Below are 10,887 nucleotides of genomic sequence, written 5' to 3' on the forward strand. Positions count from 1 at the left end.
TTTGACCCTAATTGGGATTGTGAATGCTGAAAATGATGCTGGATAAACTGTGTTAAAAACTGCAATTGAACCCGTAATTGTGTGAGTCGTGTTTTCCTGGACGTATAGCTTTTTACGGAATTGGAATCGGAGGTCCGGAAGTCCTCTAACGGCGGAAAATGCGGAGAATTCTGCATTCTGCCTTGTGTTAGCGCATGAACAGCTTTCTGTCTTGCGTTAACCGGTTAACCCAGGGTGTTAACCGGTTAACACTGTTGCGAATTAGGAAAATGTGCTGTTTTGCTTGCGTTAACCGGTTAACACTGTTGTGATTGCTGGGATATTGCTGTTTGTGCTGCGTTAACCGGTTAACCCAGGGCGTTAACCGGTTAACACTGATGTGAATTGCCAGAAAGCGTGTTTTATGCTGCGTTAACCGGTTAACCCAGGGCGTTAACCGGTTAACACTGTTGCAGAGTGGAAAAATTGACTTTTTAATGTTGTGTGCATAATTGAGAGTTGGCCTATGTTGGCGTATGATGTAATAGGGATTATTCCCGCTGTTTTGAGCAGTATAGGTATTAGTAGAGTGTGCTAATACTGTGTTTAATTATTTGACATGATAATGATGTGTTGATACATGTGTTAATGATGTATGATGGTATGCATAATGATGTGAATGTATGTATTATGCATGTATTTGTGAATGGACTGTTGTATGGCTTAGAGTGTGAGCATATGTCCATTGTGAATTGTTGTTGATGCTGCATTGCTAGATGATTAGCGTGCATAGCATAGCCTTTGGGGCTGTAGCTAATTCCCATAGTGAGGAATTAGTGAGTAAATCATTGTGGATTTGTTGTTGATGTTTGCATGCTAAGTGAGTAGTGTGCATAGTCTAGCCTTCGGGGCTGTAGCTAATTCCCATAGTGAGGAATTAGTGAGTAGTGTGCATAGTCTAGCCTTCGGGGCTGTAGCTAATTCCCGTGGTGAGGAATTAGTGAGTGAGTCACTAGGTCTCAAATGAGTGGGACTAGTGAGCTTAGTAGCCGTATCTGGATTGATCGGTGAGCTTGAACTATATGTTCAAGAATAGTCGGTACCGCATGTGTGGAGTCTCATTGCATCATGTATGTATGGCGTATAATATGAATGGATGTATTCCAATATTATACGTGTGTTTGTGTTGTCGTGAAGTATGATTTGAGATTATACTTGTGCTTTATGTTGGTGTTGAGTACGATGTTGAGCTGATGTGCTGTTACTGATTGTACTGTTGTGATTAGGGTGATTAATGTGTTAAATTACTTAACATGACATTATATTCTATAATGCTTATTATATTGATTGAGGAACTCACCCTTACAACTATTTTTCAGGTAACGAGAAATGAGTTGAATAGAAGCGAATGCTTGGAGTCTAGTGTAGTCTCCTTAGTGGGTCGTGCTCTGATAGATGTAACATCGGGATGGGATAATTGCCTTGTTGAATAATTTACATGTGAATGTTACATGTTTTACATGATTGAGGAGATCTCTATCCGTTGCGTTTTATGCAAATGTTTAATGTTTTGAATTAATAAAAGAGCATGACTGTTATATTGTGAATGGTGGAATTTTGTGTGTGACACCCTTGAAGGGCATAACTACTCTGATTGTTATATGTTTATTATTTTTATTTAAATAATTCGGGGTATTTTAGAAGGGTGTTACATTTATCACATCAACATCCGCCTTTGACGCAAACTGATTTTGCTCCATGATCTTTCAAGTCCAATATGAGTGTCGGGAAATCAACTGCGGGTTATGGACAAAGGATGGATGAGCTTGTTTTTGTTATGGTTTGAAAATGATATGCAAAATGATGTATGGATGCATGCGAATTTTTCACTTTGATGTATGAATGGATAAATGAATGAATGAATGGACAACATTCAGGCGCACAGATTCAAAAGTTCGAGGTACGAATGAAGGATAACACTGGTTGCTTTCTATATTATGGATCTTACTAGGTATGATCTAGGGTTTTAGATAGGGACCCCAAAGTCATCGATTCATTTGGCTGTTTGACGCTTACGGCAAAAGCTTACCGGTCGTCAACTCCCTCAAATGAGCCTCTTATGGGTGAGATCTTCGTACCGACCCACGCGATAAAAGCTTCTCGGTGGCCCATACTACTCAACCTCTCCTAGCTCAAGTTTGCACTCTAGACTCGGGTGGAGAGTCTTTCCCACAAGGTTACTTGCAATCAAAGTAGTATCAATCACTACTATAGAACCATGGAACCATATAATATATTACAAAGTTTAAAGTAAAAGGCGATAAATAAAACAAGCAATATCAAAAGGATAAGCATACATACACGCGAGGAAGCAACCTAGATTAGGCTTGACTTGCTTAGGGAGGTGTCCCCAGCAGAGTCGCCAGCTGTCGCTACGCGAAAAGTACAAAGTCGCCATCGGTTTTTATTTATTCCAAAGGAATGGGAAAATATTGAGAAAACCCCAAAATATGGTCATCGCAACCACAAAGAGGTTCGGAAGTCGGTTATGCAAGGGGAAGGTATTAGCACCCCTCACATCCATGGTACTCCATGAGAACCATCTAGGACGTTTGCGCTTATGTGTGTATTGTTTATCGAATGTTTGCTTGCCAAAGATTTGCGGAGTGGAGGTAGATTTTAAATTAGTGTGCTTGCCAAGGAATGGATCCTCGTGCCTATGTATGCCCATTTGTTGAAGTGAGAAATCAGAGCCTTCGTAGTTCGTGGTTTTGAAATTGTTTGGTTATTTTGTTGATTTTATTTACCTTGAAGAAGGATTTTCGATGGTGTCGCCCTAAGGCTCAAACAAAAGGTTTGAATGTGTTGAGTTGTTTTTATGTTTTGAGAAATGAGTTATTGATTTCGGATTGCACTAAAGACTATGGATAAAGGTGAATACCTCAAACGGTCAAGCCAAACGTCTTGTGTTCGAAGCATTCAGAATGAGTGTAGGAAAGCTCCAGTCTCATCCCTTCTTTATCGCTTAAGGATTATGACGCACGATCCTAATCGCCATTTATTATGATTTTTGAGTTTGATTTGGAAAAAAAAACGCTTGACGTTGGATCAAGGGTTTGTTTATTGAATTTGATTTGAAAAAGACCGCTTGACGTTGAATCAAGGGTTTGATTATTGGTTGCGAAATGGTGAATGTTCCTAATGCCTAAGGAGTAGCTAACAAGTAATAAAAGAAAGAAAGTAAATGCGTACATCGGAAAGGGGAGGGGGTACAGGTAAAGTACAAGGGAGTGCGAAACTAAAAATCATTCGAGTGAAAGTTAATTCTAAAATTTAAGCTCTATCTAAACATGCATTAGAATCAAAATTAACCACACAAGAAATAATAACTAGCAACAAATATGCGACAATCTATGTTAATCGACCAATTAGAATATTCTATAATTCCTACAACTAGGGGAGCATACAAGATTAGCCTATTTCTATCCCTAAGGGTATAATCGTCAATTCACAATTATGGTTACTATTGGATTAAATTTCTATTTTATGAAAATCCTAATTAGAACAACTAAATTCTAAGTTAAATTTAATATTCCTAAAATTCCTAATATATCCTAAAATTAATTTCTAATAATATTTCTAACCCTAATTAACATATTCTAAAATTAATTTCTAATTGTCCTAAATAAACTCTAATCCTAATTTTCCTAATTAATTTCTAAAGTTATTGTATTTCTAAAATCGATCTCTAATTAATACTTCTAATCTATATACTAAAATTCTAATGACTAAAACCTAATTAAGAACTAATCATAATTAACCTTAATTCGGAAATTAAACTAGGTTTAATCCTACTAACTAACTATGTTAATTATCCAAAACCAAGGGGAACGGATCCATCAAAAACAGCATGGGCCTAATTGTGGAAAGCCCAAGCCGTGGGGGTGCAAATGGTTAATTGGAGAATGTAGAAGATAATTTGTTTGGGCCTTAGGCCCAAAACGAATCCACTATCACAACACAGGGAGCGTGATTCTGAAACGAGCGACATTAACAAGAGAGAAAAATTTAGGACTCACCGCCGATGATGCACGCGGAAGAGCTTCGGACGCGTGATTATTCTGGAGTCTCCTTCACGTCTTCTCCACAACTTCTCTCGTTCAATCGTCGTCGAAAAAATCGTCACCCGGTGGTCGTGCAATGAAGACAACGAAAAGTGGAGAATCGCTTCGAAGAATGATGAAGAATGATGGATCGACGATGAAGACGACGAACAGTGAATCTCTTCCGATGTGTGACTCCGCTATCTTCGATGGAGCTCGAGGTCGAATCTCCCTCCCTACTCCTATTTCTTCTTCGTCTATTGTCGTTCGCCGGAGCTCGGACTCAAATTCGTCGCCGTGGTGCATCGACCTCTGTTTGCGGTTTGGATCCGCTTCAATCTTTTATGGATCACGTTGTTATTATGTAGATGATTGTGGTGAGTTTGTCGACTATGTTAACGGTCGCGTATGGTCGTGGTTGGAGGGAATCACGGCGGTTGAAGCGGTTGAGTTATGGTGCGATCGGTAGAGTTGCGATGGAGTGGAAGATTGGGAGTTTTGCAACCGAATTCGGGTGAGTTTCTGTTGTGCGTTGTCGTCTGTTTGTGGTTCGTCGTGGAGGTTGAAGCGGTTGAAGCAGTGAAGGTTGAAGCGTGGTGGTTCGGCGGCGTGAAGAAGAGATGGTGAAGGAGTTTTGTGAATGAAACGGTTGAAGGTGATGGAGGGTGAAAACTCCAAATAGTTAGGATACCAGATCATATTGTGAGGAAATGGAAATGAAAATCTGGAAAAAAAATGGAGCCCCCGAACTTGAGACTTGCAGGGTATTTATAAGGTTTGTATTCTGTTAGCAAAATTATGTTAGAAAATTATGTTAGGAATTCAAGATGAAATTCTGTTAGGATTAGTTATAGTGATTCAAATTCAGTTGGTGAAATTCAAACGAGGCCAAGAGGAATTTGGTTTTAAATTGGTTTGTATTTTGAGTTGGTTAGAAGTTAATTTTGTTGTTATTGGTGTTGCGAGGTTGGTTAAATTGTGCAGGATTTTGTTTTGGATTTATGCAGAATTGTTTTGTGTACAGCTTGCGCTGATTTTGGCGGTTGCTTGACTTTCAGCCGTTTTGGGTTGCTGGCTTGTGAATGAGCTACAACAGCTTTTGGCTGCAACTTTTATTTTTCTTAATGCATACTAATAAATGTACAGTGGATATTTGGATGATATTTAGATGATGGTTACTAATGTAATGGATTTGGTTAATTGAACAAGTGGCTTAAAAATGGATTTAAAATGGATTTGGATATTTGTTTTGAATTGGATTTAATTGGATATGGATATAGGAATTGGATTTAATTGGATATGGATATAGGATTTGGATATTGAATTATGGACATTAAATGGATAGTTGTTAAAAAAATGGTCAAATGGATATTAAAATGAAATTGGATTTGAATATTTGAGCTTGGTTAATTTGGTTTATATGTGGGCTTAAAAAACAGATTCGGCCCATTAATAAAAATCAAGAAATTCTAATAATAAAAGAAATGTCACGATTAATTTGTTTTTAAAAACAATATTTTCTAAAATTTAATCGGCTAAAGAAAATGATGAAATGGTTATGAAATCAAACTAATTCTCAAAAGTCAATTTGAATCTCAAGGACCAAGCTTCGAATTAAAATTCAATCCTTAAAAATTCACTTAAAACTTCTAGAATTAATTCGAAAATGACAGGACGATTACGGGTCACATGATTAAAGATTCGGAGATTGATGGTTGACTTTGGTCAACTGGTTGACCTAAAAGTCAATAGTTGCAAAAGTGTGTACTTTCTCATGGACAAACGAATATGGATCACAATATCCAGAACCAACGACTCATGCCAATGCCATGAATCAAACCAGGTGAATGTCCACCAAACAACAGGTCATGCACAAGATCTCTGACTATCAAAGTCATGATTCAGGATTCAATCCCTATGGCGTCAATGCCATAAACTTCAATCCGACTCCGATTTTATCAACCACAAACCCCAAATCCATGACGCCTGTCAGCAGATGAATGAATGAATGCACATGAATGAGTATGAATGAGGTTAGAATGGGTATCAAGTCATAGTCAGACGAAAAAGCGAAAAGGAGGGCAAATTTTGGGGTATGACACCTAGGAGTACCTAAGGCACTTTGGGTGCTAACACCTTCCATCTGTGTAATCAACCCCCTTACCTATAATATCGGACATTTTATTAGTTTTGATTTGAAAACTTCTTATCTATGGGTTTTGTTCGTACTTTTTCTTTTTCCTTTGGAAACAATAAAATCACGGTGACGATTTTGGTTTTATTGATGTTAAGCTTATCCATAGCTTGATGGTCATGAATTTACCGCTATAGAAATTAAGTGGAGACTCTACTGGGGAGTAGTCCTCAGTGGGTTTAACCTAATTTTTATGTGTATATATTTGTATATTTAATGTTTGTATATTTGTTAGTGTGATATAATTTGTCTGTTGTGCCTGGTGATCTCTGAATGGTAAGATAATTTCTAACCCGAACTTGAGTGTAATTAAGATATGAGGATGTTCAACTTGTGTGGAGTAGTCCTTAACAAGTTGGCTTGAGACCCATCTACTCAGTGGAGACCCTTTTGGAGTTACTAATGTCACACAAGTTATTTGTGGTTAGGCATTACTTTCTCTGATTTGGGGTCCGAGAAGCCGAGGTCCGTAGAACATTTAACCCATCTTGGGATGTTTAGGACGTAGTGCAGAGACTATTCAGGTGTAGACCTGATAACGTTTGTTACGCGATACTACACTCAGACGAGTCTCTCTTGAGAATATTATGGGTTGATGAGTCAGTCATCCTAACCTGTAATATCCGATAGATGGGATCAAGACTCTGGGAACTTTTTAGAACATGATCTACAGGTTTTTTATCCTTAGTACACTCCTTTGGGATGGTTCTTAATCTGACTCCATGCTCGTGACTCACAATAAACCATTTGATTCTTGGTTAATTTGATCAAGTCTCATCAATATCAATGGAACTTGGATGTTGATTAGGTGAAAACCATAATCCTCTAAAATGGATGATTGATCTTGATGATGACTTGATCCATCCCTTGACCTTTATTTGTGTTTTCCTTGAGTGTGATCCCTTGTTTGTGATTGTTGCATTCATGCCTTCATGCGCAGCATAACATTCAGCACGGAAAAATAAATTTCAAGGAACTGAGGTCTTGTTTGCAAATATTTTCAGACCATGGATTGTGGACGAAGGAACACTAAGAAGTACAGTTTCAGATGTCCTGATTTGAAAGAGCTAAGGAAGTTGTCATCCTTTGTATTAGATCCCTTGGACTTCAAGCAATGCCATAGGAAGCTTTTGTATGTGCTATCTGTTGATGTGGTAGAAGGACTTTTGAGTGTTTTGCTTCAGTTCTATGACCCTCTCTACCGGTGCTTCACTTTTTCCGATTATTAGCTTGTGCCTACGTTAGAGGAGTATGCCCATCTCCTGGGTATACTTGTATCTGACAAAGTACCCTTTAGTGGATTGGAGGAGATTCCCAGATCCCATATCATTGTTGAAGCTCTTCATCTGAAGAAATCTGAGATTGAAGGTCATTTGGTGAAGAAAGGAGGAATTATGGGGTTGACTTATGAGTTCCTCATTGGTAAAGCTATTATCTTTGCTCAACCCGGTAATGTGGATGCTTTTGAAGCCATTTTTGTTTTGCTCATCTATGGTCTAGCTTTGTTCCCTAACATTGACGGCTTTGTTGATGTTAACGCCATTAGAATCTTCTTAGTTGGGAATCTTGTTCCAACTCTGTTGGGTGACATGTATTTCTCTTTGCATTTGAGGAATTCTAAAGGTGGTGGGATTATTGTGTGATGTGTTCCTCTTCTGTACAAGTGGTTTATTTCGCACTTACCTCAGACGCCTACTTTTTTTTAGAACAAACAATGTTTACGATGGTCTCAAAGACTTATGTCTCTCATTAATGATGATATTGTTTAGTATGATTCTGAATTGAGTAGTGTGGATATTATTGATATTTATAATGAATTCTCTAATGTGCCTCTCATTGGTACACAAGGAGGAATCAACTACAACCTTGCTTTGGCTCGTCGTCAACTTGGGTTCCCCTTGAGAGATAAACATAATAACACTCAGTTAGAAGGTCTTTTCTATCAAGAGGGTAAAGATCCTCAACATTTGAAGCATAATATGATACATGCTTGGCATAATGTGCATAGGAAAGGAAGATCCGAGCTTGATCCCCGCAACTGTGTAACTTTGGAAGTTTACACTACTTGGGTGAAGAAAAGAGCTTTGGAACTGAAGATGTCGTATGCTTGTGAAAAACCTTTGTCTTTGGTTGTGGATGAGCCATCAACTCTCCCTAACCAAGATGTAAAGGAGTTGGAAGATGCACTAACTGGGATGAAGCAAGAAAGAGATATGTGGGAGGAGCGGTTCCATGCTTTGAGGCGAAAGCATGAATAGTTGTAGCTTGAGTCGAAAGACAAACATGCACTTATTGAACTTCTTGAAGATCCAGTAGTGAAGAGACAGAGAGAGCCAGAGGGTCTATCTTCCTCTAGCATGCCTCAGCCTTCCGGTGCTTGGAAGAAGATTGTTGATCAGCTTGTCCTTGAGAAGACTCAGATGAAAACATCTTTTGAGTCCGGGATTCGACGCATCCGAAGGAAGTACACGTCCGCAGCCAGATCATCTGATATCGTTGCTAAGGGATCCTTAGGATGATTAGTTTCCTTTTCTCTTGTATTTTGTATTTTTGGTTTCTGAAATTGTACTCAGTGTAATTGTCGCACCTCGAAAAATGCGATCCCTCGCGATGGAACGCGGAAAAATGTTGTTCGAAACAGAGTCGCCACCGAACTTTATTCATTCCAATGAAGGAATAGGAAAATATCGAGAAAACCTTTAAGAAAATAAGAATAATGGTCGTCGCAACCATATTCGGGTTCGGGAGTCGATTACGCAAGGGGAAGGTATTAGCACCCCTCACGTCCGTTGTACTCAACATGAACCTTTTAGTCTGATTTTGCTATTTGAATGTTAGTTGAATGTTATTTGCTTGCTTCGAGTAATTAAAGTTGATAATAGATATGGATGAAGACCTCAGGAGGGGAAATTGGAGGTTTTTTATTAGTGTGCTCGCGAAGATACAACAATCTCCTGCCTACGTATCCTTATAGTGCAATAAGGAAATCAAAGCATTCGTAGTTCGGGCTACTACGAATAATTGGTGTGTTTTGTTTGATGAACGACTATGTAGGTCGGCGTTCTAACGGCTAAACGCTGGCTTGTCTACTCTCGGTGGAGGCTCTAGCACTGGTTTGTTGTGCGCATTAGAAAGGATTGACAGTGTTCTTTTTGAAAGAGTTTTGGTCACGCGGGGGTGACAAGTTGAATTGATGTGTTTGATGTTTTGATTGGTTTCGATCGCACGGGGGCGAGAAATTAGGTTTAGTATGTTTAAGATATTTTGAAGAACGACGAAAGATTGAGCAATGTGGTGCACACCAATCGTTCAATTCTTTCGAGGAATAATAAGGCGACCGCCTTCTACTCCCTTTTTCGTTCGAATTATTTTGAAAGTTTGTTTGTGGATGTTGAATATGCACGGTAGTGAGGCGTACGCCTCCTACTTGCTTATTCAAAGAATAATGAGGCGAGCGCCACTTATTCCTTTATCCAAGTTTATTTAGCGTGTTTTAGTCGGAAGTCGATAGTTTGAGCAATGTGGCGAGCTCCAATTATTCAAATAATCGAGAGATGGTGAGGTGAACGCCTCCCATCTTTTATCATCCGAAGTTTAATTTAAAAAACATATGTTTTTAGATGTTGTATAGGAAAATGATTTGAATTTAAATTAGTAGGTTTTGAAAAGTCGATGATTTGAGCAATGTGGCGTACACCAATTATTCAAATAATCAAGGAATGGTGAGGCGAACGCCTCCCATTCTCTAATTGAAGTTTAAGTCATAAGGTTTATTTTGTAAAATCGTGTTTGATATGAAATGTGATTTGAATTTATTCGATTGTGTTTTTAATTTTGACGATGAGAATTCAATCAATATGGCGTACGCCAATTATTCGAATAATCGAAAGATAGTGAGGCGAACGCCTCCTATCCTCTTATTATCTAAAATGTAGAATTAGAAGGATTTAAAATTTGTAATTGATTTAGAAGACGTGATTTGAAATGTTATGGTTAAGGTTTTAATCGGGTGAAGCGAACGTTTCCTATCTCCTTTTCAACCCAAGTTTAAAAAAATATTTGAAATACGTTAAATTTAGAAATGATTTGAACTATGATTGTGAGTTAATCACTTTTTTTTAACAAAGTTTGACATTGGATCGACGCTTTGGATTAACATAAGTCGGATTATTTATTAAAATAACCACTTTATTATTTTGTAAATGAAAACATTAATTTAATTAATTCAATTAACTAACTAGTAATTAATAAATTGGAGTAGAACAAAGTTTAATTAAAATAATTGATAAAGTAGGAAGTATATTGAATTTTATTTAGGAGATTAATAAAAAATTAATAGGATAGTTCTAAAAAGTGGACTCTAATAGAAATGACGTGGCCACCGCCTCACATGCTGAGGCTATACCAACTCTGTTAAATCCATAATTAAAGAAAAGTAAAAGACTTTAAATAAATGGAAAGCAGCAGTTTTAGCGTTTCGACAAATGGGATATCCTATTGATTTACCACAAAGAAAGCGCGTGGCATAAATGCAGCAGGAAGCATTCCAATATTGCCTTGGGTAGCCAAACCGTCATTGCCAGCTCAAAATTAATCCTATTTTCTACTCAG

At 38.0% G+C, this 10,887-nt stretch overlaps 1 long non-coding RNA gene across 1 annotated transcript; it reads left to right on the plus strand.

The window, feature by feature from the left end:
• The first annotated feature begins 3,927 nt into the window (after positions 1 to 3,927).
• On the plus strand, positions 3,928 to 5,325 carry LOC127085813 (uncharacterized). The gene is made up of 2 exons (XR_007789275.1): positions 3,928 to 4,857; positions 5,107 to 5,325. It is a non-coding gene; the product is annotated as an uncharacterized LOC127085813 (long non-coding RNA).
• The last annotated feature ends 5,562 nt before the right edge of the window (positions 5,326 to 10,887 follow it).

This window comes from Lathyrus oleraceus, chromosome 5 (assembly GCF_024323335.1).
Source record: "Lathyrus oleraceus cultivar Zhongwan6 chromosome 5, CAAS_Psat_ZW6_1.0, whole genome shotgun sequence".
In the NCBI taxonomy this organism is placed as follows: domain Eukaryota; kingdom Viridiplantae; phylum Streptophyta; class Magnoliopsida; order Fabales; family Fabaceae; genus Lathyrus; species Lathyrus oleraceus.